Raw genomic sequence first — 16938 nt, forward strand, 5'->3', positions numbered from 1 at the left:
TGTGATGAACAGTGTCATCAGTGATAGTGAATATGATGGACTGCTCTCTGCACCTGCTCATCATTGCTGGGTGCAACTGATGGAACTGCTTTTATTGAAATGATGTCACTTGTTACTCTCTGCACCTACTCAACAATACTGGGTGCACAGATGGAGCTACTTCTATGGAAATGATGTCATTTGTCGGTGTCTGCACCTGCTCAACATTGCTGGGTGCCACTGATGAACTGCTTCTGCTGAAATGATGTCACCTGATGCTGTCTGCACCTGTTCCACAATGCTGGGTGCCACTGATGGACTGCTTCTACTGAAATGATGTCACCTGATGCTGTCTGCACCTGTTCCACAATGCTGGGTGCCACTGATGGACTGCTTCTACTGAAATGATGTCACCTGTTGGAGTCTGCACCTACTCCACAATGCTGGGTGCCACTGATGGAACTGCTTCTGGTGAAATGATGTCACCTGATGGTGTCTGCACCTGTTCCACAATGCTGGGTGCAACTGATGGAACTGATTCTACTGAGATGATGTCACCTGTTGCTGTCTGCACCTGCTCAACATTGCTGGGTGCCACTGATGGACTGCTTCTACTGAAATGATGTCACCTGATGGTGTCTGCACCTATTCCACAATGCTGGGTGCCACTGATGGACTGCTTCTACTGAGATGATGTCACTTGTTGCTGTAGCACCTATTCAACATTGCTGGGTGCTACTGCTGGAACTGTCAACTACTTGTTGTGAAAACATTTTATGTGAATATTTGTATAAACTGATTTTTTGTGTATTACTGTTTGTGAAAAGTTATGAGACTCTTACCTGCACATATTCGTCATTGCTGACGCTATCGATTGAATTGTTTAACCACATGATATTTGTGTAAACTATTATGTAAAGTCATATGTATGAAAGAATTTGTATTCCTTACTGTATTTTATATATTAGGCTATTGTAAGGTCAGTACAAAGCCAAATTTTATCTAGTTATATGATATTTACGTATTAATATTATCTTTTATTTTTGTCTGTATTTTTTTTGACGAATTTGGTGGTATTTTCACCACCAATGCTGGCAAAAATACCATCAAATTCTAGCCCGTGGAGGAAGGGCATATGAAAGGTGGCTACACTGAGCCACAGCGCCAGAGATCGCGCCAGACAGTATTGTTCCGCCGCCTCCACTGGCAGTGATTCTTGAGAAGTAGCGGCAGGCAGTTCTTGCCGAGAAGTTGTGGTGGACACTGCTTGTCGTGAAGTCGGAGTGGATATGTGGTAGTAGGGAGTGTTTGTTCCATGTTTTATGCAGTTATTTGATGGGAGAGATAGCAGATGTTATTCTAATGGAGATATTGTAATGATCAGAGTGCATTTCGTCAATATATATGAAGGTAATAAAACGCTATGTTCTTTTATTATTTGTGTGTCTCAAATAATGCATCATTACAGGTTCAGTCAACAAAGCATCTGGCTTGTGTTCTTGTATTAGAGTGTAATTTTGGTTTTCTTGCACAATTATAGTATTTCTAATTTTCTTTTATCACGTCAATATAATTGGTATTTAAAAATTCTTGTCTTGTTGAAGAAGAACCGTGCCAGATGTGCGTTGAGTCATACTTCCACATACAGAACAGTTATACTTGTGCTTTGGTTTCGTAGGTTTTATAGTTGCTGGGGACTTAATTAATTAATTGTGCTAACAGAAATTTTCTTACATTCTTTGTTGTCATTCTAAGCAGTCAGATTGCGTACTAAAACTAGTCAGGGCCATCCGTTTACGAGACTGCGTAATCGGACATACAGCGACAGAAAATTAAAAAGTATTTGCATTGCATTCTTATTTATTTAATTAAGACCCCATGCATCGTTCACTCTTATTATTCCCTCTTGGTTGTTGTACATATTGTATATGACCCGTCTCTCCCTATAGCTTACCCCTACTTTTTTCAGAATCTCGAACAGCTTGCACCATTTCATATTGTCGAACGCTTTTTCCAGGTCGACAAATCCTATGAAAGTGTCTTGATTTTTCTTTAGCCTTGCTTCCATTATTAGCCGTAACGTCAGAACTATCTCTCTCGTCCCTTTACTTTTCCTAAAGCCAAACTGATCGCCACCTAGCGCATTCTCAATTTTCTTTTCCATTCTTCTGTATATTATTCTTGTAAGCAGCTTCGATGCATGAGCTGATAAGCTGATTGTGCGATAATTCTCGCACTTGTTAGCTCTTGCCGCCTTCGGAATTGTGTGGATGATGCTTTTCCGAAAGTCAGATGGTATATCGCCAGACTCATATATTCTACACACCAACGCGAATAATCGTTTTGCTGCCACTTCCCCCAATGATTTTAGAAATTCTGATGGAATGTTATCTATCCCTACTGCCTTATTTGACCGTAAGTCCTCCAAAGCTCTTTTAAATTCCGATTCTAATACTGGATCCCCTATCTCTTCTAAATCGACTCCTGTTTCTTCTTCTATCACATCAGACAAATCAAATCTTCACCCTCATAGAGGCTTTCAATGTATTCTTTCCACCTATCTGCTCTCTCCTCTGCATTTAACAGTGGAATTCCCGTTGCACTCTTAATGTTACCACCGTTGCTTTTAATGTCACCAAAGGTTGTTTTGACTTTTCTGTATGCTGAGTCTGTCCTTCCGACAATCATATCTTTTTCGATGTCTTCACATTTTTCCTGCAGCCATTTCGTCTTAGCTTCCCTGCACTTCCTATTTATTTCATTCCTCAGCGACTTGTATTTCTGTATTCCTGATTTTCCCGGAACATGTTTGTACTTCCTCCTTTCATCAATCAACTGAAGTATTTCTTCTGTTACCCATGGTTTCTTCGCAGCTACCTTCTTTGTACCTATGTTTTCCTTCCCAACTTCTGTGATGGCCCTTTTTAGAGATGTCCATTCCTCTTCAACTGTACTGCCTACTGCGCTATTCCTTATTGCTGTATCTATAGCGTTAGAGAACTTCAAACGTATCTCGTCATTCCTTAGTACTTCCGAATCCCACTTCTTTGCGTATTGATTCTTCCTGACTAATGTCTTGAACTTCAGCCTACTCTTCGTCACTATTATATTGTGATCTGAGTCTATATCTGCTCCTGGGTACGCCTTACAATCCAGTATCTGATTTCAGAATCTCTGTCTGACCATGATGTAATCTAATTGAAATCTTCCCGTATCTCCCGGCCTTCTGCAAGTATACCTCCTCCTCTTGTGATTCTTGAACAGGGTATTCGCTATTACTAGCTGAAACTTGTTACAGAACTCAATTAGTCTTTCTCCTCTTTCATTCCTTGTCCCAAGTCCATATTCTCCTGTAACCTTTTCTTCTACTCCTTCCCCTACAACTGCATTCCAGTCGCCCATGACTATTAGATTTTCGTCCCCCTTTACATACTGCATTACCCTTTCAATATCGTCATACACTTTCTCTATCTGTTCATCTTCAGCTTGCGACGTCGGCATGTATACCTGAACTATCGTTGTCGGTGTTGGTCTGCTGTCGATTGGGAGTAGAACGACCCGGTCACTGAACTGTTCACAGTAACACACCCTCTGCCCTACCTTCCTAGTCATAACGAATCCTACACCTGTTATACCATTTTCTGCTGCTGTTGATATTACCCGATACTCATCTGACCAGAAATCCTTGTCTTCTTTCCACTTCACTTCACTGACCCCTACTATATCTAGATTGAGCCTTTGCATTTCCCTTTTCAGATTTTCTAGTTTCCCTACCACGTTCAAGCTTCTGACATTCCACGCCCCGACTCGTAGAACGTTATCCTTTCGTAGATTATTCAATCTTTTTCTCATGGTAACCTCCCCCTTGGCAGTCCCCTCCCGGAGATCCGAATGGGGGACTATTCCGGAATCTTTTGCCAATGGAGAGATCATCATGACACTTCTTCAATTACAGGCCACATGCCCTGTGGATACACGTTACGTGTCTTTAATGGAGTGGTTTCCATTGCCTTCTGCATCCTCATGTCGTTGATCATTGCTGATTCTTCCGCCTTTAGGGGCAATTTCCCACCCCTAGGACAAGAGAGTGCCCTGAACCTATATCCGCTCCTCCGCCCTCTTTGACAAGGCCGTTGGCAGAATGAGGCTGACTTCTTATGCCGGAAGTCTTCGGCCGCCAATGCTGTTTATTTATCAAAATTTAGGCAGTGGCAGGGAACGAACTCGGGACCGAAGACGTTTTGATCATGAGTCAAAGACGCTACCCCTAGACCACGGGTACGCTAGACCATTAATGGCCACTAAAAATAGAGAGACACTCAATACAGAGCCCTGCGGGACCCCATCCTCCTGGATATGGGGGGAACTATAGGAGGCACCAACTTGGACACGGAAATTACGAAGCAACAGGAAATTTTGGATAAAAATCTGGATCAGGCGTCGAAGACCCCACTCGTACAATGTGGCAATGATATGATGTCGCCAGGTAGTGTCATACACTTTTCGTAAATCAAAAATGACGGCAACAAGGTGTTGGCGTCTGGAAAAGACTGTTCAGACGGCAGATTCGAGGGACACAAGATTTTCAGCGGAAGCCGCCCTGACATTGAGCCAGTAGGCCATGTGACTCCAGGACCCAATCCAACTGCCGACACACCATACATTCCAGCAGCTTACAAAGAACGTTGGTGAGGCTGATGGGCCGATAGCTATCCACATCAAGTGGGTTATTACCGAGTTTGGGCACCTGAATGATGGTGCTCTCCCGCCATTGCGATGAAAAGACGCCATCGCATCAGATCCAGTTGAAGATGACGAGGAGATGTCGCTTGTAGTCAGATGAGAGATGTTAAATCATCTGACTGTGGATCCGATCTGGTCCAGGAGCTGTGTCGGGGCAATGTGCAAGGGCAATGAAGAGCTCCCACTCTTTAAATGGGGCTTTATAGGATTCACTGTGGCTTGTAGTAAACGAGAGGACTTCGAGAGGACTTTCCCTCCCAGCCACCATTTGAGAGTGCGAAAGGCTTTGCATCAGTAGAGAACACACCATTTATGTTAACACCGCGAACACCTGTTGTAGGTCTGGTACCCGAAAACATGTTTGATCTTTGCCCGCACTTGGGAAGGTGATGTATGGGAGAGACGTATCGCTCCCAAAACTCCTGCTTCCATCGTTTGATAACTTGGCGAATGCAGGCACAGAGCCCTTTAAGGCTGTGAGGTGCTCCAGGGAAGGGTGCCACTTATGCTGCTGTAGAGCTCGCCGACGCCCCTTAATTGTTTCAGCAACTTCCAGCGACCACCAAGGGACTCCCTTTCGCTGGGGGCACCCTAAAGAGCGAGGGATCGTGTTTTCTGCCACAGAAACAATTGATGTAGTCACCTGCTCAACCGTCACAACAATGGTACATGTGGGGGAGATTCAACAGTGACCCTTGTGCAGTGACAGTAAGATAGGGAAGTAGTCACTACCACACAGGTCATCATGTGCTCTCCAGTGGATAGATGGAAGAAGTCCTGGACTGCAAGTTGATAAATCAGTGGCCGAGTAGCTACCATGATCCACACTGAAATGTAATAGTTGCTGTAGCTCAACCAGGCAGTGGAAAAAACTGCCGCAATTCCATTGGAGGATGACATCATAGTGATATTGGGAAGGCGTGGAACATTCAATGAAGCTGTTTATGAATCAGGGTCACCTGCTGCCACCGACGTTTTGCCTGAGCAGTCTATATCCAATGTGTCTGAGTGTCCGGCGAGATCTAAGTCTTCAGTAGACGCCAGAATCTCCATCTCATCCACAGATGCAGAGCTTATAGGTAGCTGTGGTGTGTGTGCCACTGAAATTCCCTTGGTATTGGGGACCTTCTTTTTGGGTTTCGCTCGCTGCTCCTTGGGTTTCCCTGGCTGGGAGGACTTCACTGATTCAGTCTCCGGGACTGAGGATGACCATGAAGCCCTACTACCAGCTGCTTATGGGCTCTTCAGCCACTGGCAGGTGTCATCTTTCCCATTAGTAGAAACCTAGTAAGGGAGTGACCCAAGGGACCCCTTCATGGCGAGAGGAGCCGAAGAAGACTTACGCTTCTCCAGCTCAGAAGTGGGGATTTATATCCCCAATGGCTGGGGGGTGTTGCTCCTGAAGTAGGTGGTGCAGGAGAAACAGGGATGGAAGTGTCCCTCACCATCAAGGGGGCAGGTATAGTCTTCTGATTCTGAGACGACAGGAGTGGGTGGAACTGATGGGGTGACAACCGTTCTCATATTGGTGGCGTAAGAGGAGGTCACAGCCACAGGATGTAGGCACTCAAATTTCCTCTTAGCCTCAGTGTAGGTCAGTCGGTCCAGCGTCTTATATTCCATGATTTTCCTCTTTTTCTGTAAAATCCTGCAGTCTGGCAAACAAGGTGAATGATGCTCTCCACAGTAGACACAGATGGGAGCTGGGGAACATGGAATATTTGGATGTGATGGACATCCACAATCTCATCATGTGATGCTGGAAGTACAGCGGAAAGACATATGGCTGAACTACCAGCACTTAAAGCACTGCATCGGGGAGAGGGATATATGGCTTGACATCATAGCGGTAGATCATCATCTTGACCTTCTTGGGCAATGTGTCACCCTCGAAGGCCAAGATGAAGGCACCAGTGCCAACATGATTATCCCTCAGACCCTGATGGATGCGCCGCACAAAATGAACACCTCGCCACTCTAAATCGGCGTGCAGCTCGTCGTCAGACTGTGAAGGAAGGTCCCTGTGGAAAATAAACCCTGGACCATATTTAAGCTCTTATGGGGCGTGATGGTAACAGAAACATCCCCCAACTTGTCACAAGCGAGTAATGCCCATGACTGGGCAGAAGATGCTATTTTTATCAAGACTGACCCTGAGCATATTTTGGACAAGCCCTCCACCTCCCCAAACATGTCCTCCAAATGCTCATAACAAAACTGAGGCTTCATGGACAGGAAAGATTCCCCAACGAACTCTCGTACATACGAGGTACTGGGGTGAATAAACTCCACTGCCATCCTTAGCCTGGCGTTCCTCCCATGGTGTGGCCAGGGAAGGGAACGATTTGGGGTCATGTTTCTTAGCATTGGAGATAGACTTTGGCCGCTTAGGGACTGTTGGCGCCGGACCACCAGCAAGAGGTGACGTACTACGCTTCATGGCGTGTCATCCAGCCCGATGCCACCCATTCTGATCAGGGGCCCTCCCACGGGCACCACCCAACCTCAGCAAGGGCCACCCAGCAGCATGGCCATTGCTGGGAGTCCCGATGCCCCGGGGAAATGGGCATAGGCGCCCTTCTCCAATTGGCTTGCTCTTCAGGAAAAGTTTGAAAAATGGAGGTCAAACCCTACAGGGGACTGTCACATAAAGGCCGAAAGGTGTGAGACTGCTTTTAGTCGCCTCTTACGACAGGCAGGAATACCTCGAGCTTATTCTAACCCCTGGGCCCACCTGCAGCTACCATTGTCAGGAAAGTGATTATCTCCAAGCGTGAACGTGCATTGTTTTCCTTTCAATTCTTGCCGTAAGAGGGATAAGCAAGGCAGCTAGCTTCTGGATGTACAAACATCTAATAAATAATGGATACTTACATATATAGCAGTATATTTACAATGCGCGGTCGATATTGTTTTATGACAACACGTCGATGTTTTCTCCGTCGAAATATTGATAATTCGATAATTTTTCGATATATCGTTGGCCGATAATGATATTAACTCAAATATGGATACATCGGATTCTCGATGTTTTTAAAAATATCAACAGGCCTACTCTCCGCCCCAGTGCAGCCAGCTAATGCCGGAACGCGAAGTACATCTACATCTACATCTGCATACATACTCCGCAATTCACCATACGGTGCGTGGCGGAGGGTACCTCGTACCACAACTAGCATCTTCTCTCCCTGTTCCATTCCCAAACAGAACAAGGGAAAAATGACTGCCTATATGCCTCTGTACGAGCCCTAATCTCTCTTATCTTATCTTTGTGGTCTTTCTGCGAAATGTAAGTTGGCGGCAGTAAAATTGTACTGCAGTCAGCCTCAAATGCTGGTTCTCTAAATTTCCTCAGTAGCGATTCACGAAAAGAACGCCTCCTTTCCTCTGGAAACTCCCACCCGAGTTCCTTAAGCATTTCCGTAACACTCGCGTGATGATCAAGCCTACCAGTAACAAATCTAACAGCCCGCCTCTTAATTGCTGCTATGTCCTCCCTCAATCCGACCTGATAGAGACCCCAAAAGCTCGAGCATTACTCAAGAATAGGTCGTATTAGTGTTTTATTAGCGGTCTCCTTTACAGATGAACCACATCTTCCCAAAATTCTACCAATGAACCGAAGACGACTATCCGCATTCCCCACAACTGCCATTACATGCTTGTCCCACTTCATATCGCTCTGCAGTGTTACACCCAAATATTTAATCAACGTGACTGTGTCAAGCGCTACACTACTAATGGAGCATTCAAACATTACAGGATTCTTTTTCCTATTCATCTGCATTAATTTACATTTATCTATATTTAGAGTTAGCTGCCATTCTTTACACCAATCACAAATCCTGTCCAAGTCATCTTGTATCCTCTTACAGTCACTCAACGACGACACCTTCCCGTCCACCACAGCATCATCAGCAAACAGCCGCACATTGCTATCCACCCTATCCAAAAGATCGTTTATGTAGATAGGAAACAACAACGGACCTACCACATTTCCCTGGTGCACTCCAGATGATACCCTCACCTCCGATGAACACTTACCATCGAGGACAACGTACTGGGTTCTATTACTTAAGAAGTCTTCGAGCCACTCGCATACTTGGGAACCAATCCCATATGCTCGTACCTTAGTTAGGAGTCTGCAATGGGGCACCGAGTCAAACGCTTTAAGGAAGTCTAGGAATATGACATACGTCTGATACCCTTCATCCATGGTTTGCAAGATATCATGTGAAAAAGGGCGAGTTGCGTTTCGCAGGAGCGATACTTTCTAAAGCCGTGCTGATGCATGGACAGCAACTTCTCCGTCTCAAGGAAATTCATTATATTCTAACTGAGAATATGTTCGAGAATCCTGCAACAAACCGATGTTAAGGATATTGGTTTGTAATTTTGAAGATCCGTCCTTCTACCCTTCTTATATACAGACGTCACCTGCGCTTTTTTCCAGTCGCTCGGTACTTTACGTTGGGCAAGAGATTCGCGATGAATGCAAGCTAAGTAAGGAGCCAATGCACTAGAGCACTCTCTGTAAAACCGAATTGGAATCCCATTAGGACCTGGCGATTTATTCATTTTCAACCCATTCAGCTGCTTCACAACCCCAGGGATGTCTATCACTATGTCCTCCATACGCGAATCTGTACGAGACTCAAACGACGGTATGTTTGCGCGATCCTCCTGCGTGAAAGATTTCTCAAATCCTAAATTTAAAATTTTAGCTTTCGTTTTGCTGTCTTCCGTTGCCAGGGCAGACTGATCATTGAATGACTGGATGGAAGCCTTCGACCCGCTTACCGATTTTACGTAAGACCAGAATTTCCATGGGTTTTCAGCAAGATCTTTTGCTAAGGTATGATGGTGGTAGTGGTTGAGTGCTTCGCGCATCGCTCTTTTTACAGCAGCACGAATCTCTACTAACTTTTGCCTGTACTCATTCTCCCGATCTTACTTGTACAGCGAGTGCAACTGCCTTTGCTTCCTGAGCATTCTCCAGATTGCGCTGTTAAACCACGGTGGGTCTTTTCCGTCCGTAACCCACTTTTTCGGCACATACTTCTCCAATGCATGATTTACAATGTGTTTAAAATTTTCCCATAATTCTTCCACGTCCATCGTACCGGAAGTAAATAAAGTACTGTACAGTGCAGTGACAACCAGAGCCCTCTTATTCGTGCGATGTTGAAGGCTAGGGATGAGGAGAAGGAGGGGGTCACCTGTGGCCAACGTGTTTAGGAATCTTGTTCTGGGACACATGTTATTCTACGCGATAAATTCTAAGTAATATGAGTATGTAATATGTCAGCCTCACGCACATATATTGTGCGTTCAATATTACTTTAACAATATTCTCGTAGTGCTCTGCAACTATACATACGCCCCAAATCAAAATGAAGAAACTTAAGCAACTGAAGAATTATTATGATATGAAGGTAATGATTTTCGGTTTATAATTCAACCATTCCTGTCACGTTGAAGCATGGCACATCTCCTGCAAATGTAAGAGGGGCGTTCAGTGAGTAATGAAACACACTTTTTTTCTGAAAGCGAGTTGGTTTTGCTCAGGATTCCATTACGTCACATTATTCCCTATTTCTAGAAGGAGTCAAAGTAGAATCTGTTTTACATTCCAAGTACCTAGGCAGCATGATCTCGAAAGACAACACCATTAAGTAGGAAATACTCAGCAGGACACAGAAAGAATCCAGTTTTTACAGTCAAATCAGAAATCTTCTCTGGGATGATAAAATACCAAGAAAAGCAAAAGCGACTATGCACCACACCTATTTTGTACCAATCCTAATATATGGTTTAGAAACATGTACCCTACTAAACAAAGACGCCAGCAGAATTCAGGCAACAGAAATGAGATTCATTAGAACTACGAATCAAACAACAATAAAGGACAAAATCAGGAATGAGGTGTGGGACTTAACTGCTAAGATCATCAGTCCCTAAGCTTACACACTACTTAACCTAAACTATCCTAAGGACAAACACACACACTCATGCCCGAGGGAGGACTCGAACCTCCGCCGGGACCAGCCGCACAGTCCATGACTGCAGCGCCTTAGACCGGTAGTAAAGAAACGTAGGCTTCAGTGGCATGGGTACATAATTAGAATGAACAGCCAAGACCTGCCAGAAGGTATTTCAGCCGGAGTCTCGTAGGAAGAAGACCAGGGGAAGACCAAGGATACGCTGGATAGAGACTGTAAGATCAGATGTGGAGGAGAAAGGAAGAAATGGTAAGCTGTCCTGGAAAGCAGAGCGAGATGGTGAGGGCTTGTACACCACACACGGGAAACTGGAGTTGTAAAACGATGATAATGATAATTCCCTCACCCTTATGTCTACAAAACCCTAGTTCTCAATGCGACGACCTTACGCTACATTAGTGGGAAAGCCTGTATGCCCGCATGGTACCACGCTACTGGTCGACGTCGGGGCCAAAGTCTTGCTGCATCACTGATGTCTCCATCATCCTCATCCGAACGCAGCAGGATTCATACCTATGTGCTGCCGACCGGCACGCGGGAGTTACGATGTGCATTCAAGTTCTAAGGCCTCCGATTTTTTTTTCTAATTAACTACTCACCCGAAATCGATGAAACTGGCGTTACTTCTCGACGTAATCGCCCTGCAGACGTACACATTTTTCACAACGCTGACGCCATGAATCCGTGGCAGCGGCGAAGGCATCTTTAGGAGTCTGTTTTGACCACTGGAAAATCTCTGAGGCAATAGCAGCACGGCTAGTGAATGTGCGGCCACGGAGAGTGTCTTTCATTGTTGGAAAAAGCCAAAAGTCACTAGGAGCCAGGTCAGGTGAGTAGGGAGCATGAGGAATCACGACGTAATCGCCCTGCAGACGTACACATTTTTCACAACGCTGACGCCATGATTCCATGGCAGCGGCGAAGGCATCTTTAGGAGTCTGTTTTGATCACTGGAAAATCGCTGAAGCAATAGCAGCACGGCTGGTGAATGTGCGGCCACGGAGAGTGTCTTTCATTGTTGGAAAAAGCCAAAAGTCACTAGGAGCCAGGTCAGGTGAGTAGGGAGCATGAGGAATCACTTCAAAGTTGTTATCGCGAAGAAACTGTTGCGTAACGTTAGCTCGATGTGCGGGTGCGTTGTCTTGGTGAAACAGCACACGCGCAGCCCTTCCCGGACGTTTTTGTTGCAGTGCAGGAAGGAATTTGTTCTTCAAAACATCTGTTACGGTAGTGCCCTTTGGAACGCAATGGGTAAGGATTACGCCCTCGCTGTCCCAAAACATGGACACCATCATTTTTTCAGTACTGGCGGTTACCCGAAATTTTTTTGGTGGCGGTGAATCTGTATGCTTCCATTGAGCTGACTGGCGCTTTGTTTCTGGATTGAAAAATGGCATCCACGTCTCATCCATTGTCACAACCGACGAAAAGAAAGTCCCACTCATGCTGTCGTTGCGCGTCAACATTGCTTGGCAACATGCCACACGGGCAGCCATGTGGTCGTCCGTCAGCATTCGTGGCACCCACCTGGATGACACTTTTCGCATTTTCAGGTCGTCATGTAGGATTGTGTGCACAGAACCCACAGAAATGCCAACTCTGAAGGCGATCTGTTCAACAGTCATTCGGCGATCCCCCAAAACAATTCTCTCCACTTTCTCGATCATGTCGTCAGACCGGCTTGTGCGAGCCCGAGGTTGTTTCGGTTTGTTGTCACACGATGTTCTGCCTTCATTAAACTGTCGCATCCACGAACGCACTTTCGACACATCCATAACTCCATCACCACATGTCTCCTTCAACTGTCGATGAATTTCAATTGGTTTCACACTACGCAAATTGAGAAAACGAATGATTGCACGCTGTTCAAGTAAGGAAAACGTCGCCATTTTAAGTATTTAAAACAATTCTCATTCTCGCCGCTGGCGGTAAAATTCCATCTGCCGTACGGTGCTGCCATCTCTGGGAGTATTGACAATGAACGCGGCCTCATTTTAAAACAATGCGCATGTTTCTATCTCTTTCCAGTCCGGAGAAAAAAAATCGGAGGCCTTAGAACTTGAATGCACCTCGCATGACAGGTTTTCGTGACCCTGTTGCGATGACGACAGACGCCTCGCTCCTCGAATCGCAGTGCTATTGTTCACTGGCAGGTCTCTGTAGACTTTCTGCAAACGCATATAAATACACACATCAAAAAACGTTTTGCATCACCCGAGTTACCAGAACTCCTGAAGATAGACGCTGACTGTGCATATTGTATCACAGACACAGTCCCTTTGACTGTTGAGCGATGTCACTAAACCCGCCCAAAGATGTAAACAACCATGCATGAATAGGAGGGGGTTCGACAGCCGATCAGTTCCAGTCATTCCACCAGGAAGGAGGTACATGGCTCGTGTTACCTGTAGTTCAACCATGCCCAGATGATCGCGTCCGCATTGTTACTTCATGACAGGAAGAGATCTCAGCAAAGGAAGTGTGCAGGCGTCTCGGAGTGAACCAAAGCGATATTGTTCGGACATGGGGATACAGAGAGACAGGAACTGTCGATGACATGCCTCGCTAAGGCCGCCCAAGGGCTATTACTGCAGTGGATGACCGCTACCTACGGATTATGGCTCGGAGAAACCCTGACACAACGCCACCATGTTGAATAATGCTTTTCGTGCAGCCACAGGACGTCGTGTTACGACTCAAACTGTGCACAATAGGCTGCATGATGCGCAACTTCACTCCATACGTCCAAGGCGAGGTCTATCTTTGCAACCACGACACCATGCAGCGCGGAACAGATGGACCAAAGAACATGCCGAATAGACCGCTCAGGATTGGCATCACGTTCTCTTTACCGATGAGTGTCGCATATACCTTCAACCAGACAATCGTCGGAGAAGTGTTTGGAGGCAACCCGGTCAGGCTGAACGCCTTAGACACACTGTCCAGCAAGTGCAGCAAGGTGGAGGTTCCTTGATGTTTTGGTGTGACATTATATAGGGCCGATGTCCGCCGCTGAACGACTTCCTTCAGGATACCGACTTCGCTCGACTAGAGTGGCAAGCATGTTCACCAGACATGAACCCTATGCAATACGCCTGGGATAGATTGAAAAAGGGCTGTTTATAGACGACGTAAGCCAACAATCCCTCTGAGGGATCCAAGCCGAATCGCCGTTGAGGAGTGGAAACAGTCTGGAGCAATTGTGCCTTGATGAACTTGTGGACAGTGTGCCACGCCGAATGCAGGCATGCATCAGTGTAAAAGAACGTGCTACTGGGTATTAGAGATATCGGTGTGTACAGTAATCTGGACCACCACCTCTGAAGGTCTCACTGTGTGGTGGTAAAACGTGCATTGTGTGGTTTTGATGAGCAATAAAAAGGGCGGAAATGATGTTTATGTTGATCTCTAGTCCAATGTTCTGAACAAGTTCCGGAACTCTCGGAACCGAGGTGATACAAAACTTTTTTTAATGTGTGTATCTTCGATGCGCTGGTTTTCCGTAGAAAGAAACTGAGTAACAGCTCTCTGCTTGGAACGCACCTCCGTTGTGGACGCTATTTTGCAAGCTACGTATAACGCCACCACCTACCGGAACCTCGTGAAACTATGGGGGCTGCAGCGGAAATATTCCACGATATCCCATGACAAATATCGAATTTTATCAACCGAAATTGGCCGAGAAAAAAAATGTGTTGCATTACTTATGTTGTAACTGCGACCAGGACGGTCGCGGGGTAGCACTGACGAAGGTGTGGCGGGCCCCGCGGTGAGGCCCGCGAACAACAACACAACGGGAGATGACGGACACGACCAACGTAGGACAGAACGAATACAACAAGACCGAACAACAGAGTCACAAGGAAACAAACTCGTACCCGAACTACGAAGTAAGCAGTCTAGCGGAAAGCGAGGTGTAAACCGACGTAAGCGAGATTAGACTGACTGGCAGACGCAGACGCAGACGCACGTGACGGAGGTTTGAACCCTCTGCTGGGGGGGAAGTCTTAGCGCCTGTGGGGCGCTTCTCCTTCTTGCATGGTGTGGTGGTGGGAAGATGACATGGTGGTTCTGGTATTTTACTTGGCTTTCGTGCTGGTTTTTTTTTTTTTTTTTTTTTATAGAATAGACGGAGGGATAGCAGAAGAAGCAGGAAAGCGAACGGCCCGATTGACTGGCCGGCTAGGTATTTAAAAATGAAAGCTGACAGTACAGTAGAAGGGACAGCAGGAGTTTGAGGAAAGAGAACGGCCCATTGGATAGCCGGTAGATTACAACTAAATGACAGAGTAAAGGAGAGGAGGAGGGACAGTAGGAGTTAATTGAAAGCGAAAGGCCATTATCCTAGCCTCATCTTCGTGGCGGTGGCAGTGATGGCGGTGGCAGACAATCTTGAGGCGGTGGAGTGTGGGGGGAGGAGGGGGAAAGTGAAAGAAGTGAGAGAGTGGCAGGTGAAGATGTGAAAGAGGACTGACTGGCTGAGCTGTTTTTTCTTTCTTTATTGATTTTCTATTCCCCCCGAAGGGGGCGGGCTGGCAGCAGCTTAGTACGCTGCTCTACAGCCTACAGACAGGCGATAAAACGGTGACTTGAAGTGTAAAATGACGGAAAAATGCGGAAAGTTAAAACAGAAAGCAAAGGGGTTGGCAAAGTTAATAAAATACACAGGAATCAGACAAGTAACATAGTAGACACACAATTAAAAAACATGGCGACAGTCTGGTTTCTGTTCACAAGAGATAAACAAATCACACCCAGCGACAGTATGATGGCCGTTCGCAACACTTCCCAAAATGCACACACTGTAAAACACTCACTGTAAAACACTGCACGAAAATGGTGGCACAAAGATGACACTCCCGAGCCAAAGGCAGATGGGGGGGGGGGGACCTGGAGGAGGGGGAAAACAAGGAGGGAGGAGAGCAGAAAACGAAAGTGGGGAACCAAGGAGGGAGAGGACTAATAAGGGGGGAGAGGGGCAGGGCAGACGCGAGAGGGAATGAGGAGAGGCAGAGGAGGGAAATGCAAAAGGACTCGGGGGAGAGAAGGGGGCAGAGAGAGGGGAGGTGGGGAAAAAAGAGGATGGAAGGGGGGGAGAGGGAGCCCAGGAAAAGGACAGAGGAAAGGAGGGGGAGTGAGGATCAGAGTTGATAGGAGGGATAAATGGAGGGAGAGAGGGCATCATCCGGGAGGGGGAGTTGATGGAAGCCACCTAGGGAAAGGAGATGAAGGGTGTAGAATGGAGGGTAGGGGGGACACATCAGTGAAGACGTGGCAGGGGGCGGGGATGGGAGAGGAGAGGAGCAACCAGGGGGTGGGGGGGATCAAGGCGGCGGGAGGTGTAGAGGATGCAGATATGTTCGAGGAACAGGAGCAGATGGGGGAAAGGAATGAGGTCATAGAGGATCCGCGTGGGGGACGGGAGTCGTATACAGAAGGCGAGGTGGAGTGCTTGACGCTCAAGGATCTGGAGGGACTTATAGAATTTGGGGGGGGGGGCAGATATCCAGGCAGGACTGGCATAACAGAGGATGGGACGGATTAAGGATTTGTAGGTGTGGAGGATGGTAGAGGGGTGCAACCCCCATGTCCGGCCAGAGAGGAGTTTGAGGAGTCGGAGGCGGCTGTGGTGGCTGAGCTTCTTTTTTTTTCTTTATTGTAATTTGAACACCCCATACAAGGTGGGCTGGCAGCGGAAATGTTTACTCCGCTCTTCAGCCATAAGCAGTACAATAAAAGAGAAAGGGAGACAGAAAAGTAACAGACTGGCGGTTTAAAAAAAACAGTAGATACAATAATTAAAAAACATGAAGCCGTTCACACTCGACGAAACAAACAAGAAAACTGGCGGCACTGTGCTCAAACACTGACGAGTTAGACGACACATGTGAACGAAGGAGCGTGGACGGCGAAAAACACTGATGCACAAACACGACGGCACAGACACTAAACCGAGGGCGATGATCTCCGGCGCGCGAATGTTCACTAGGCGTGTGCGAGTCGTGGCTGAGCGAGTGGCCAGCGCTTAAGTACGCTATCGGGGGCGCCGCTATTGGCCGCTGTAGCCACGTGTTCCACTGTGACGCCCTCACACTAAAAGCGGGCCAGGAGGTGCGCGCCGCCACAGCTTACGGCGCGATGGTGCAGAGACCTCTATGGGTCTTCGACGTCCATGACGTCTGGCGCGGATTCAAATCCCGCGGCGCGCGGTACC

The sequence above is a fragment of the Schistocerca cancellata genome, chromosome 4 (genome assembly GCF_023864275.1).
Source record: "Schistocerca cancellata isolate TAMUIC-IGC-003103 chromosome 4, iqSchCanc2.1, whole genome shotgun sequence".
Taxonomy (NCBI): domain Eukaryota; kingdom Metazoa; phylum Arthropoda; class Insecta; order Orthoptera; family Acrididae; genus Schistocerca; species Schistocerca cancellata.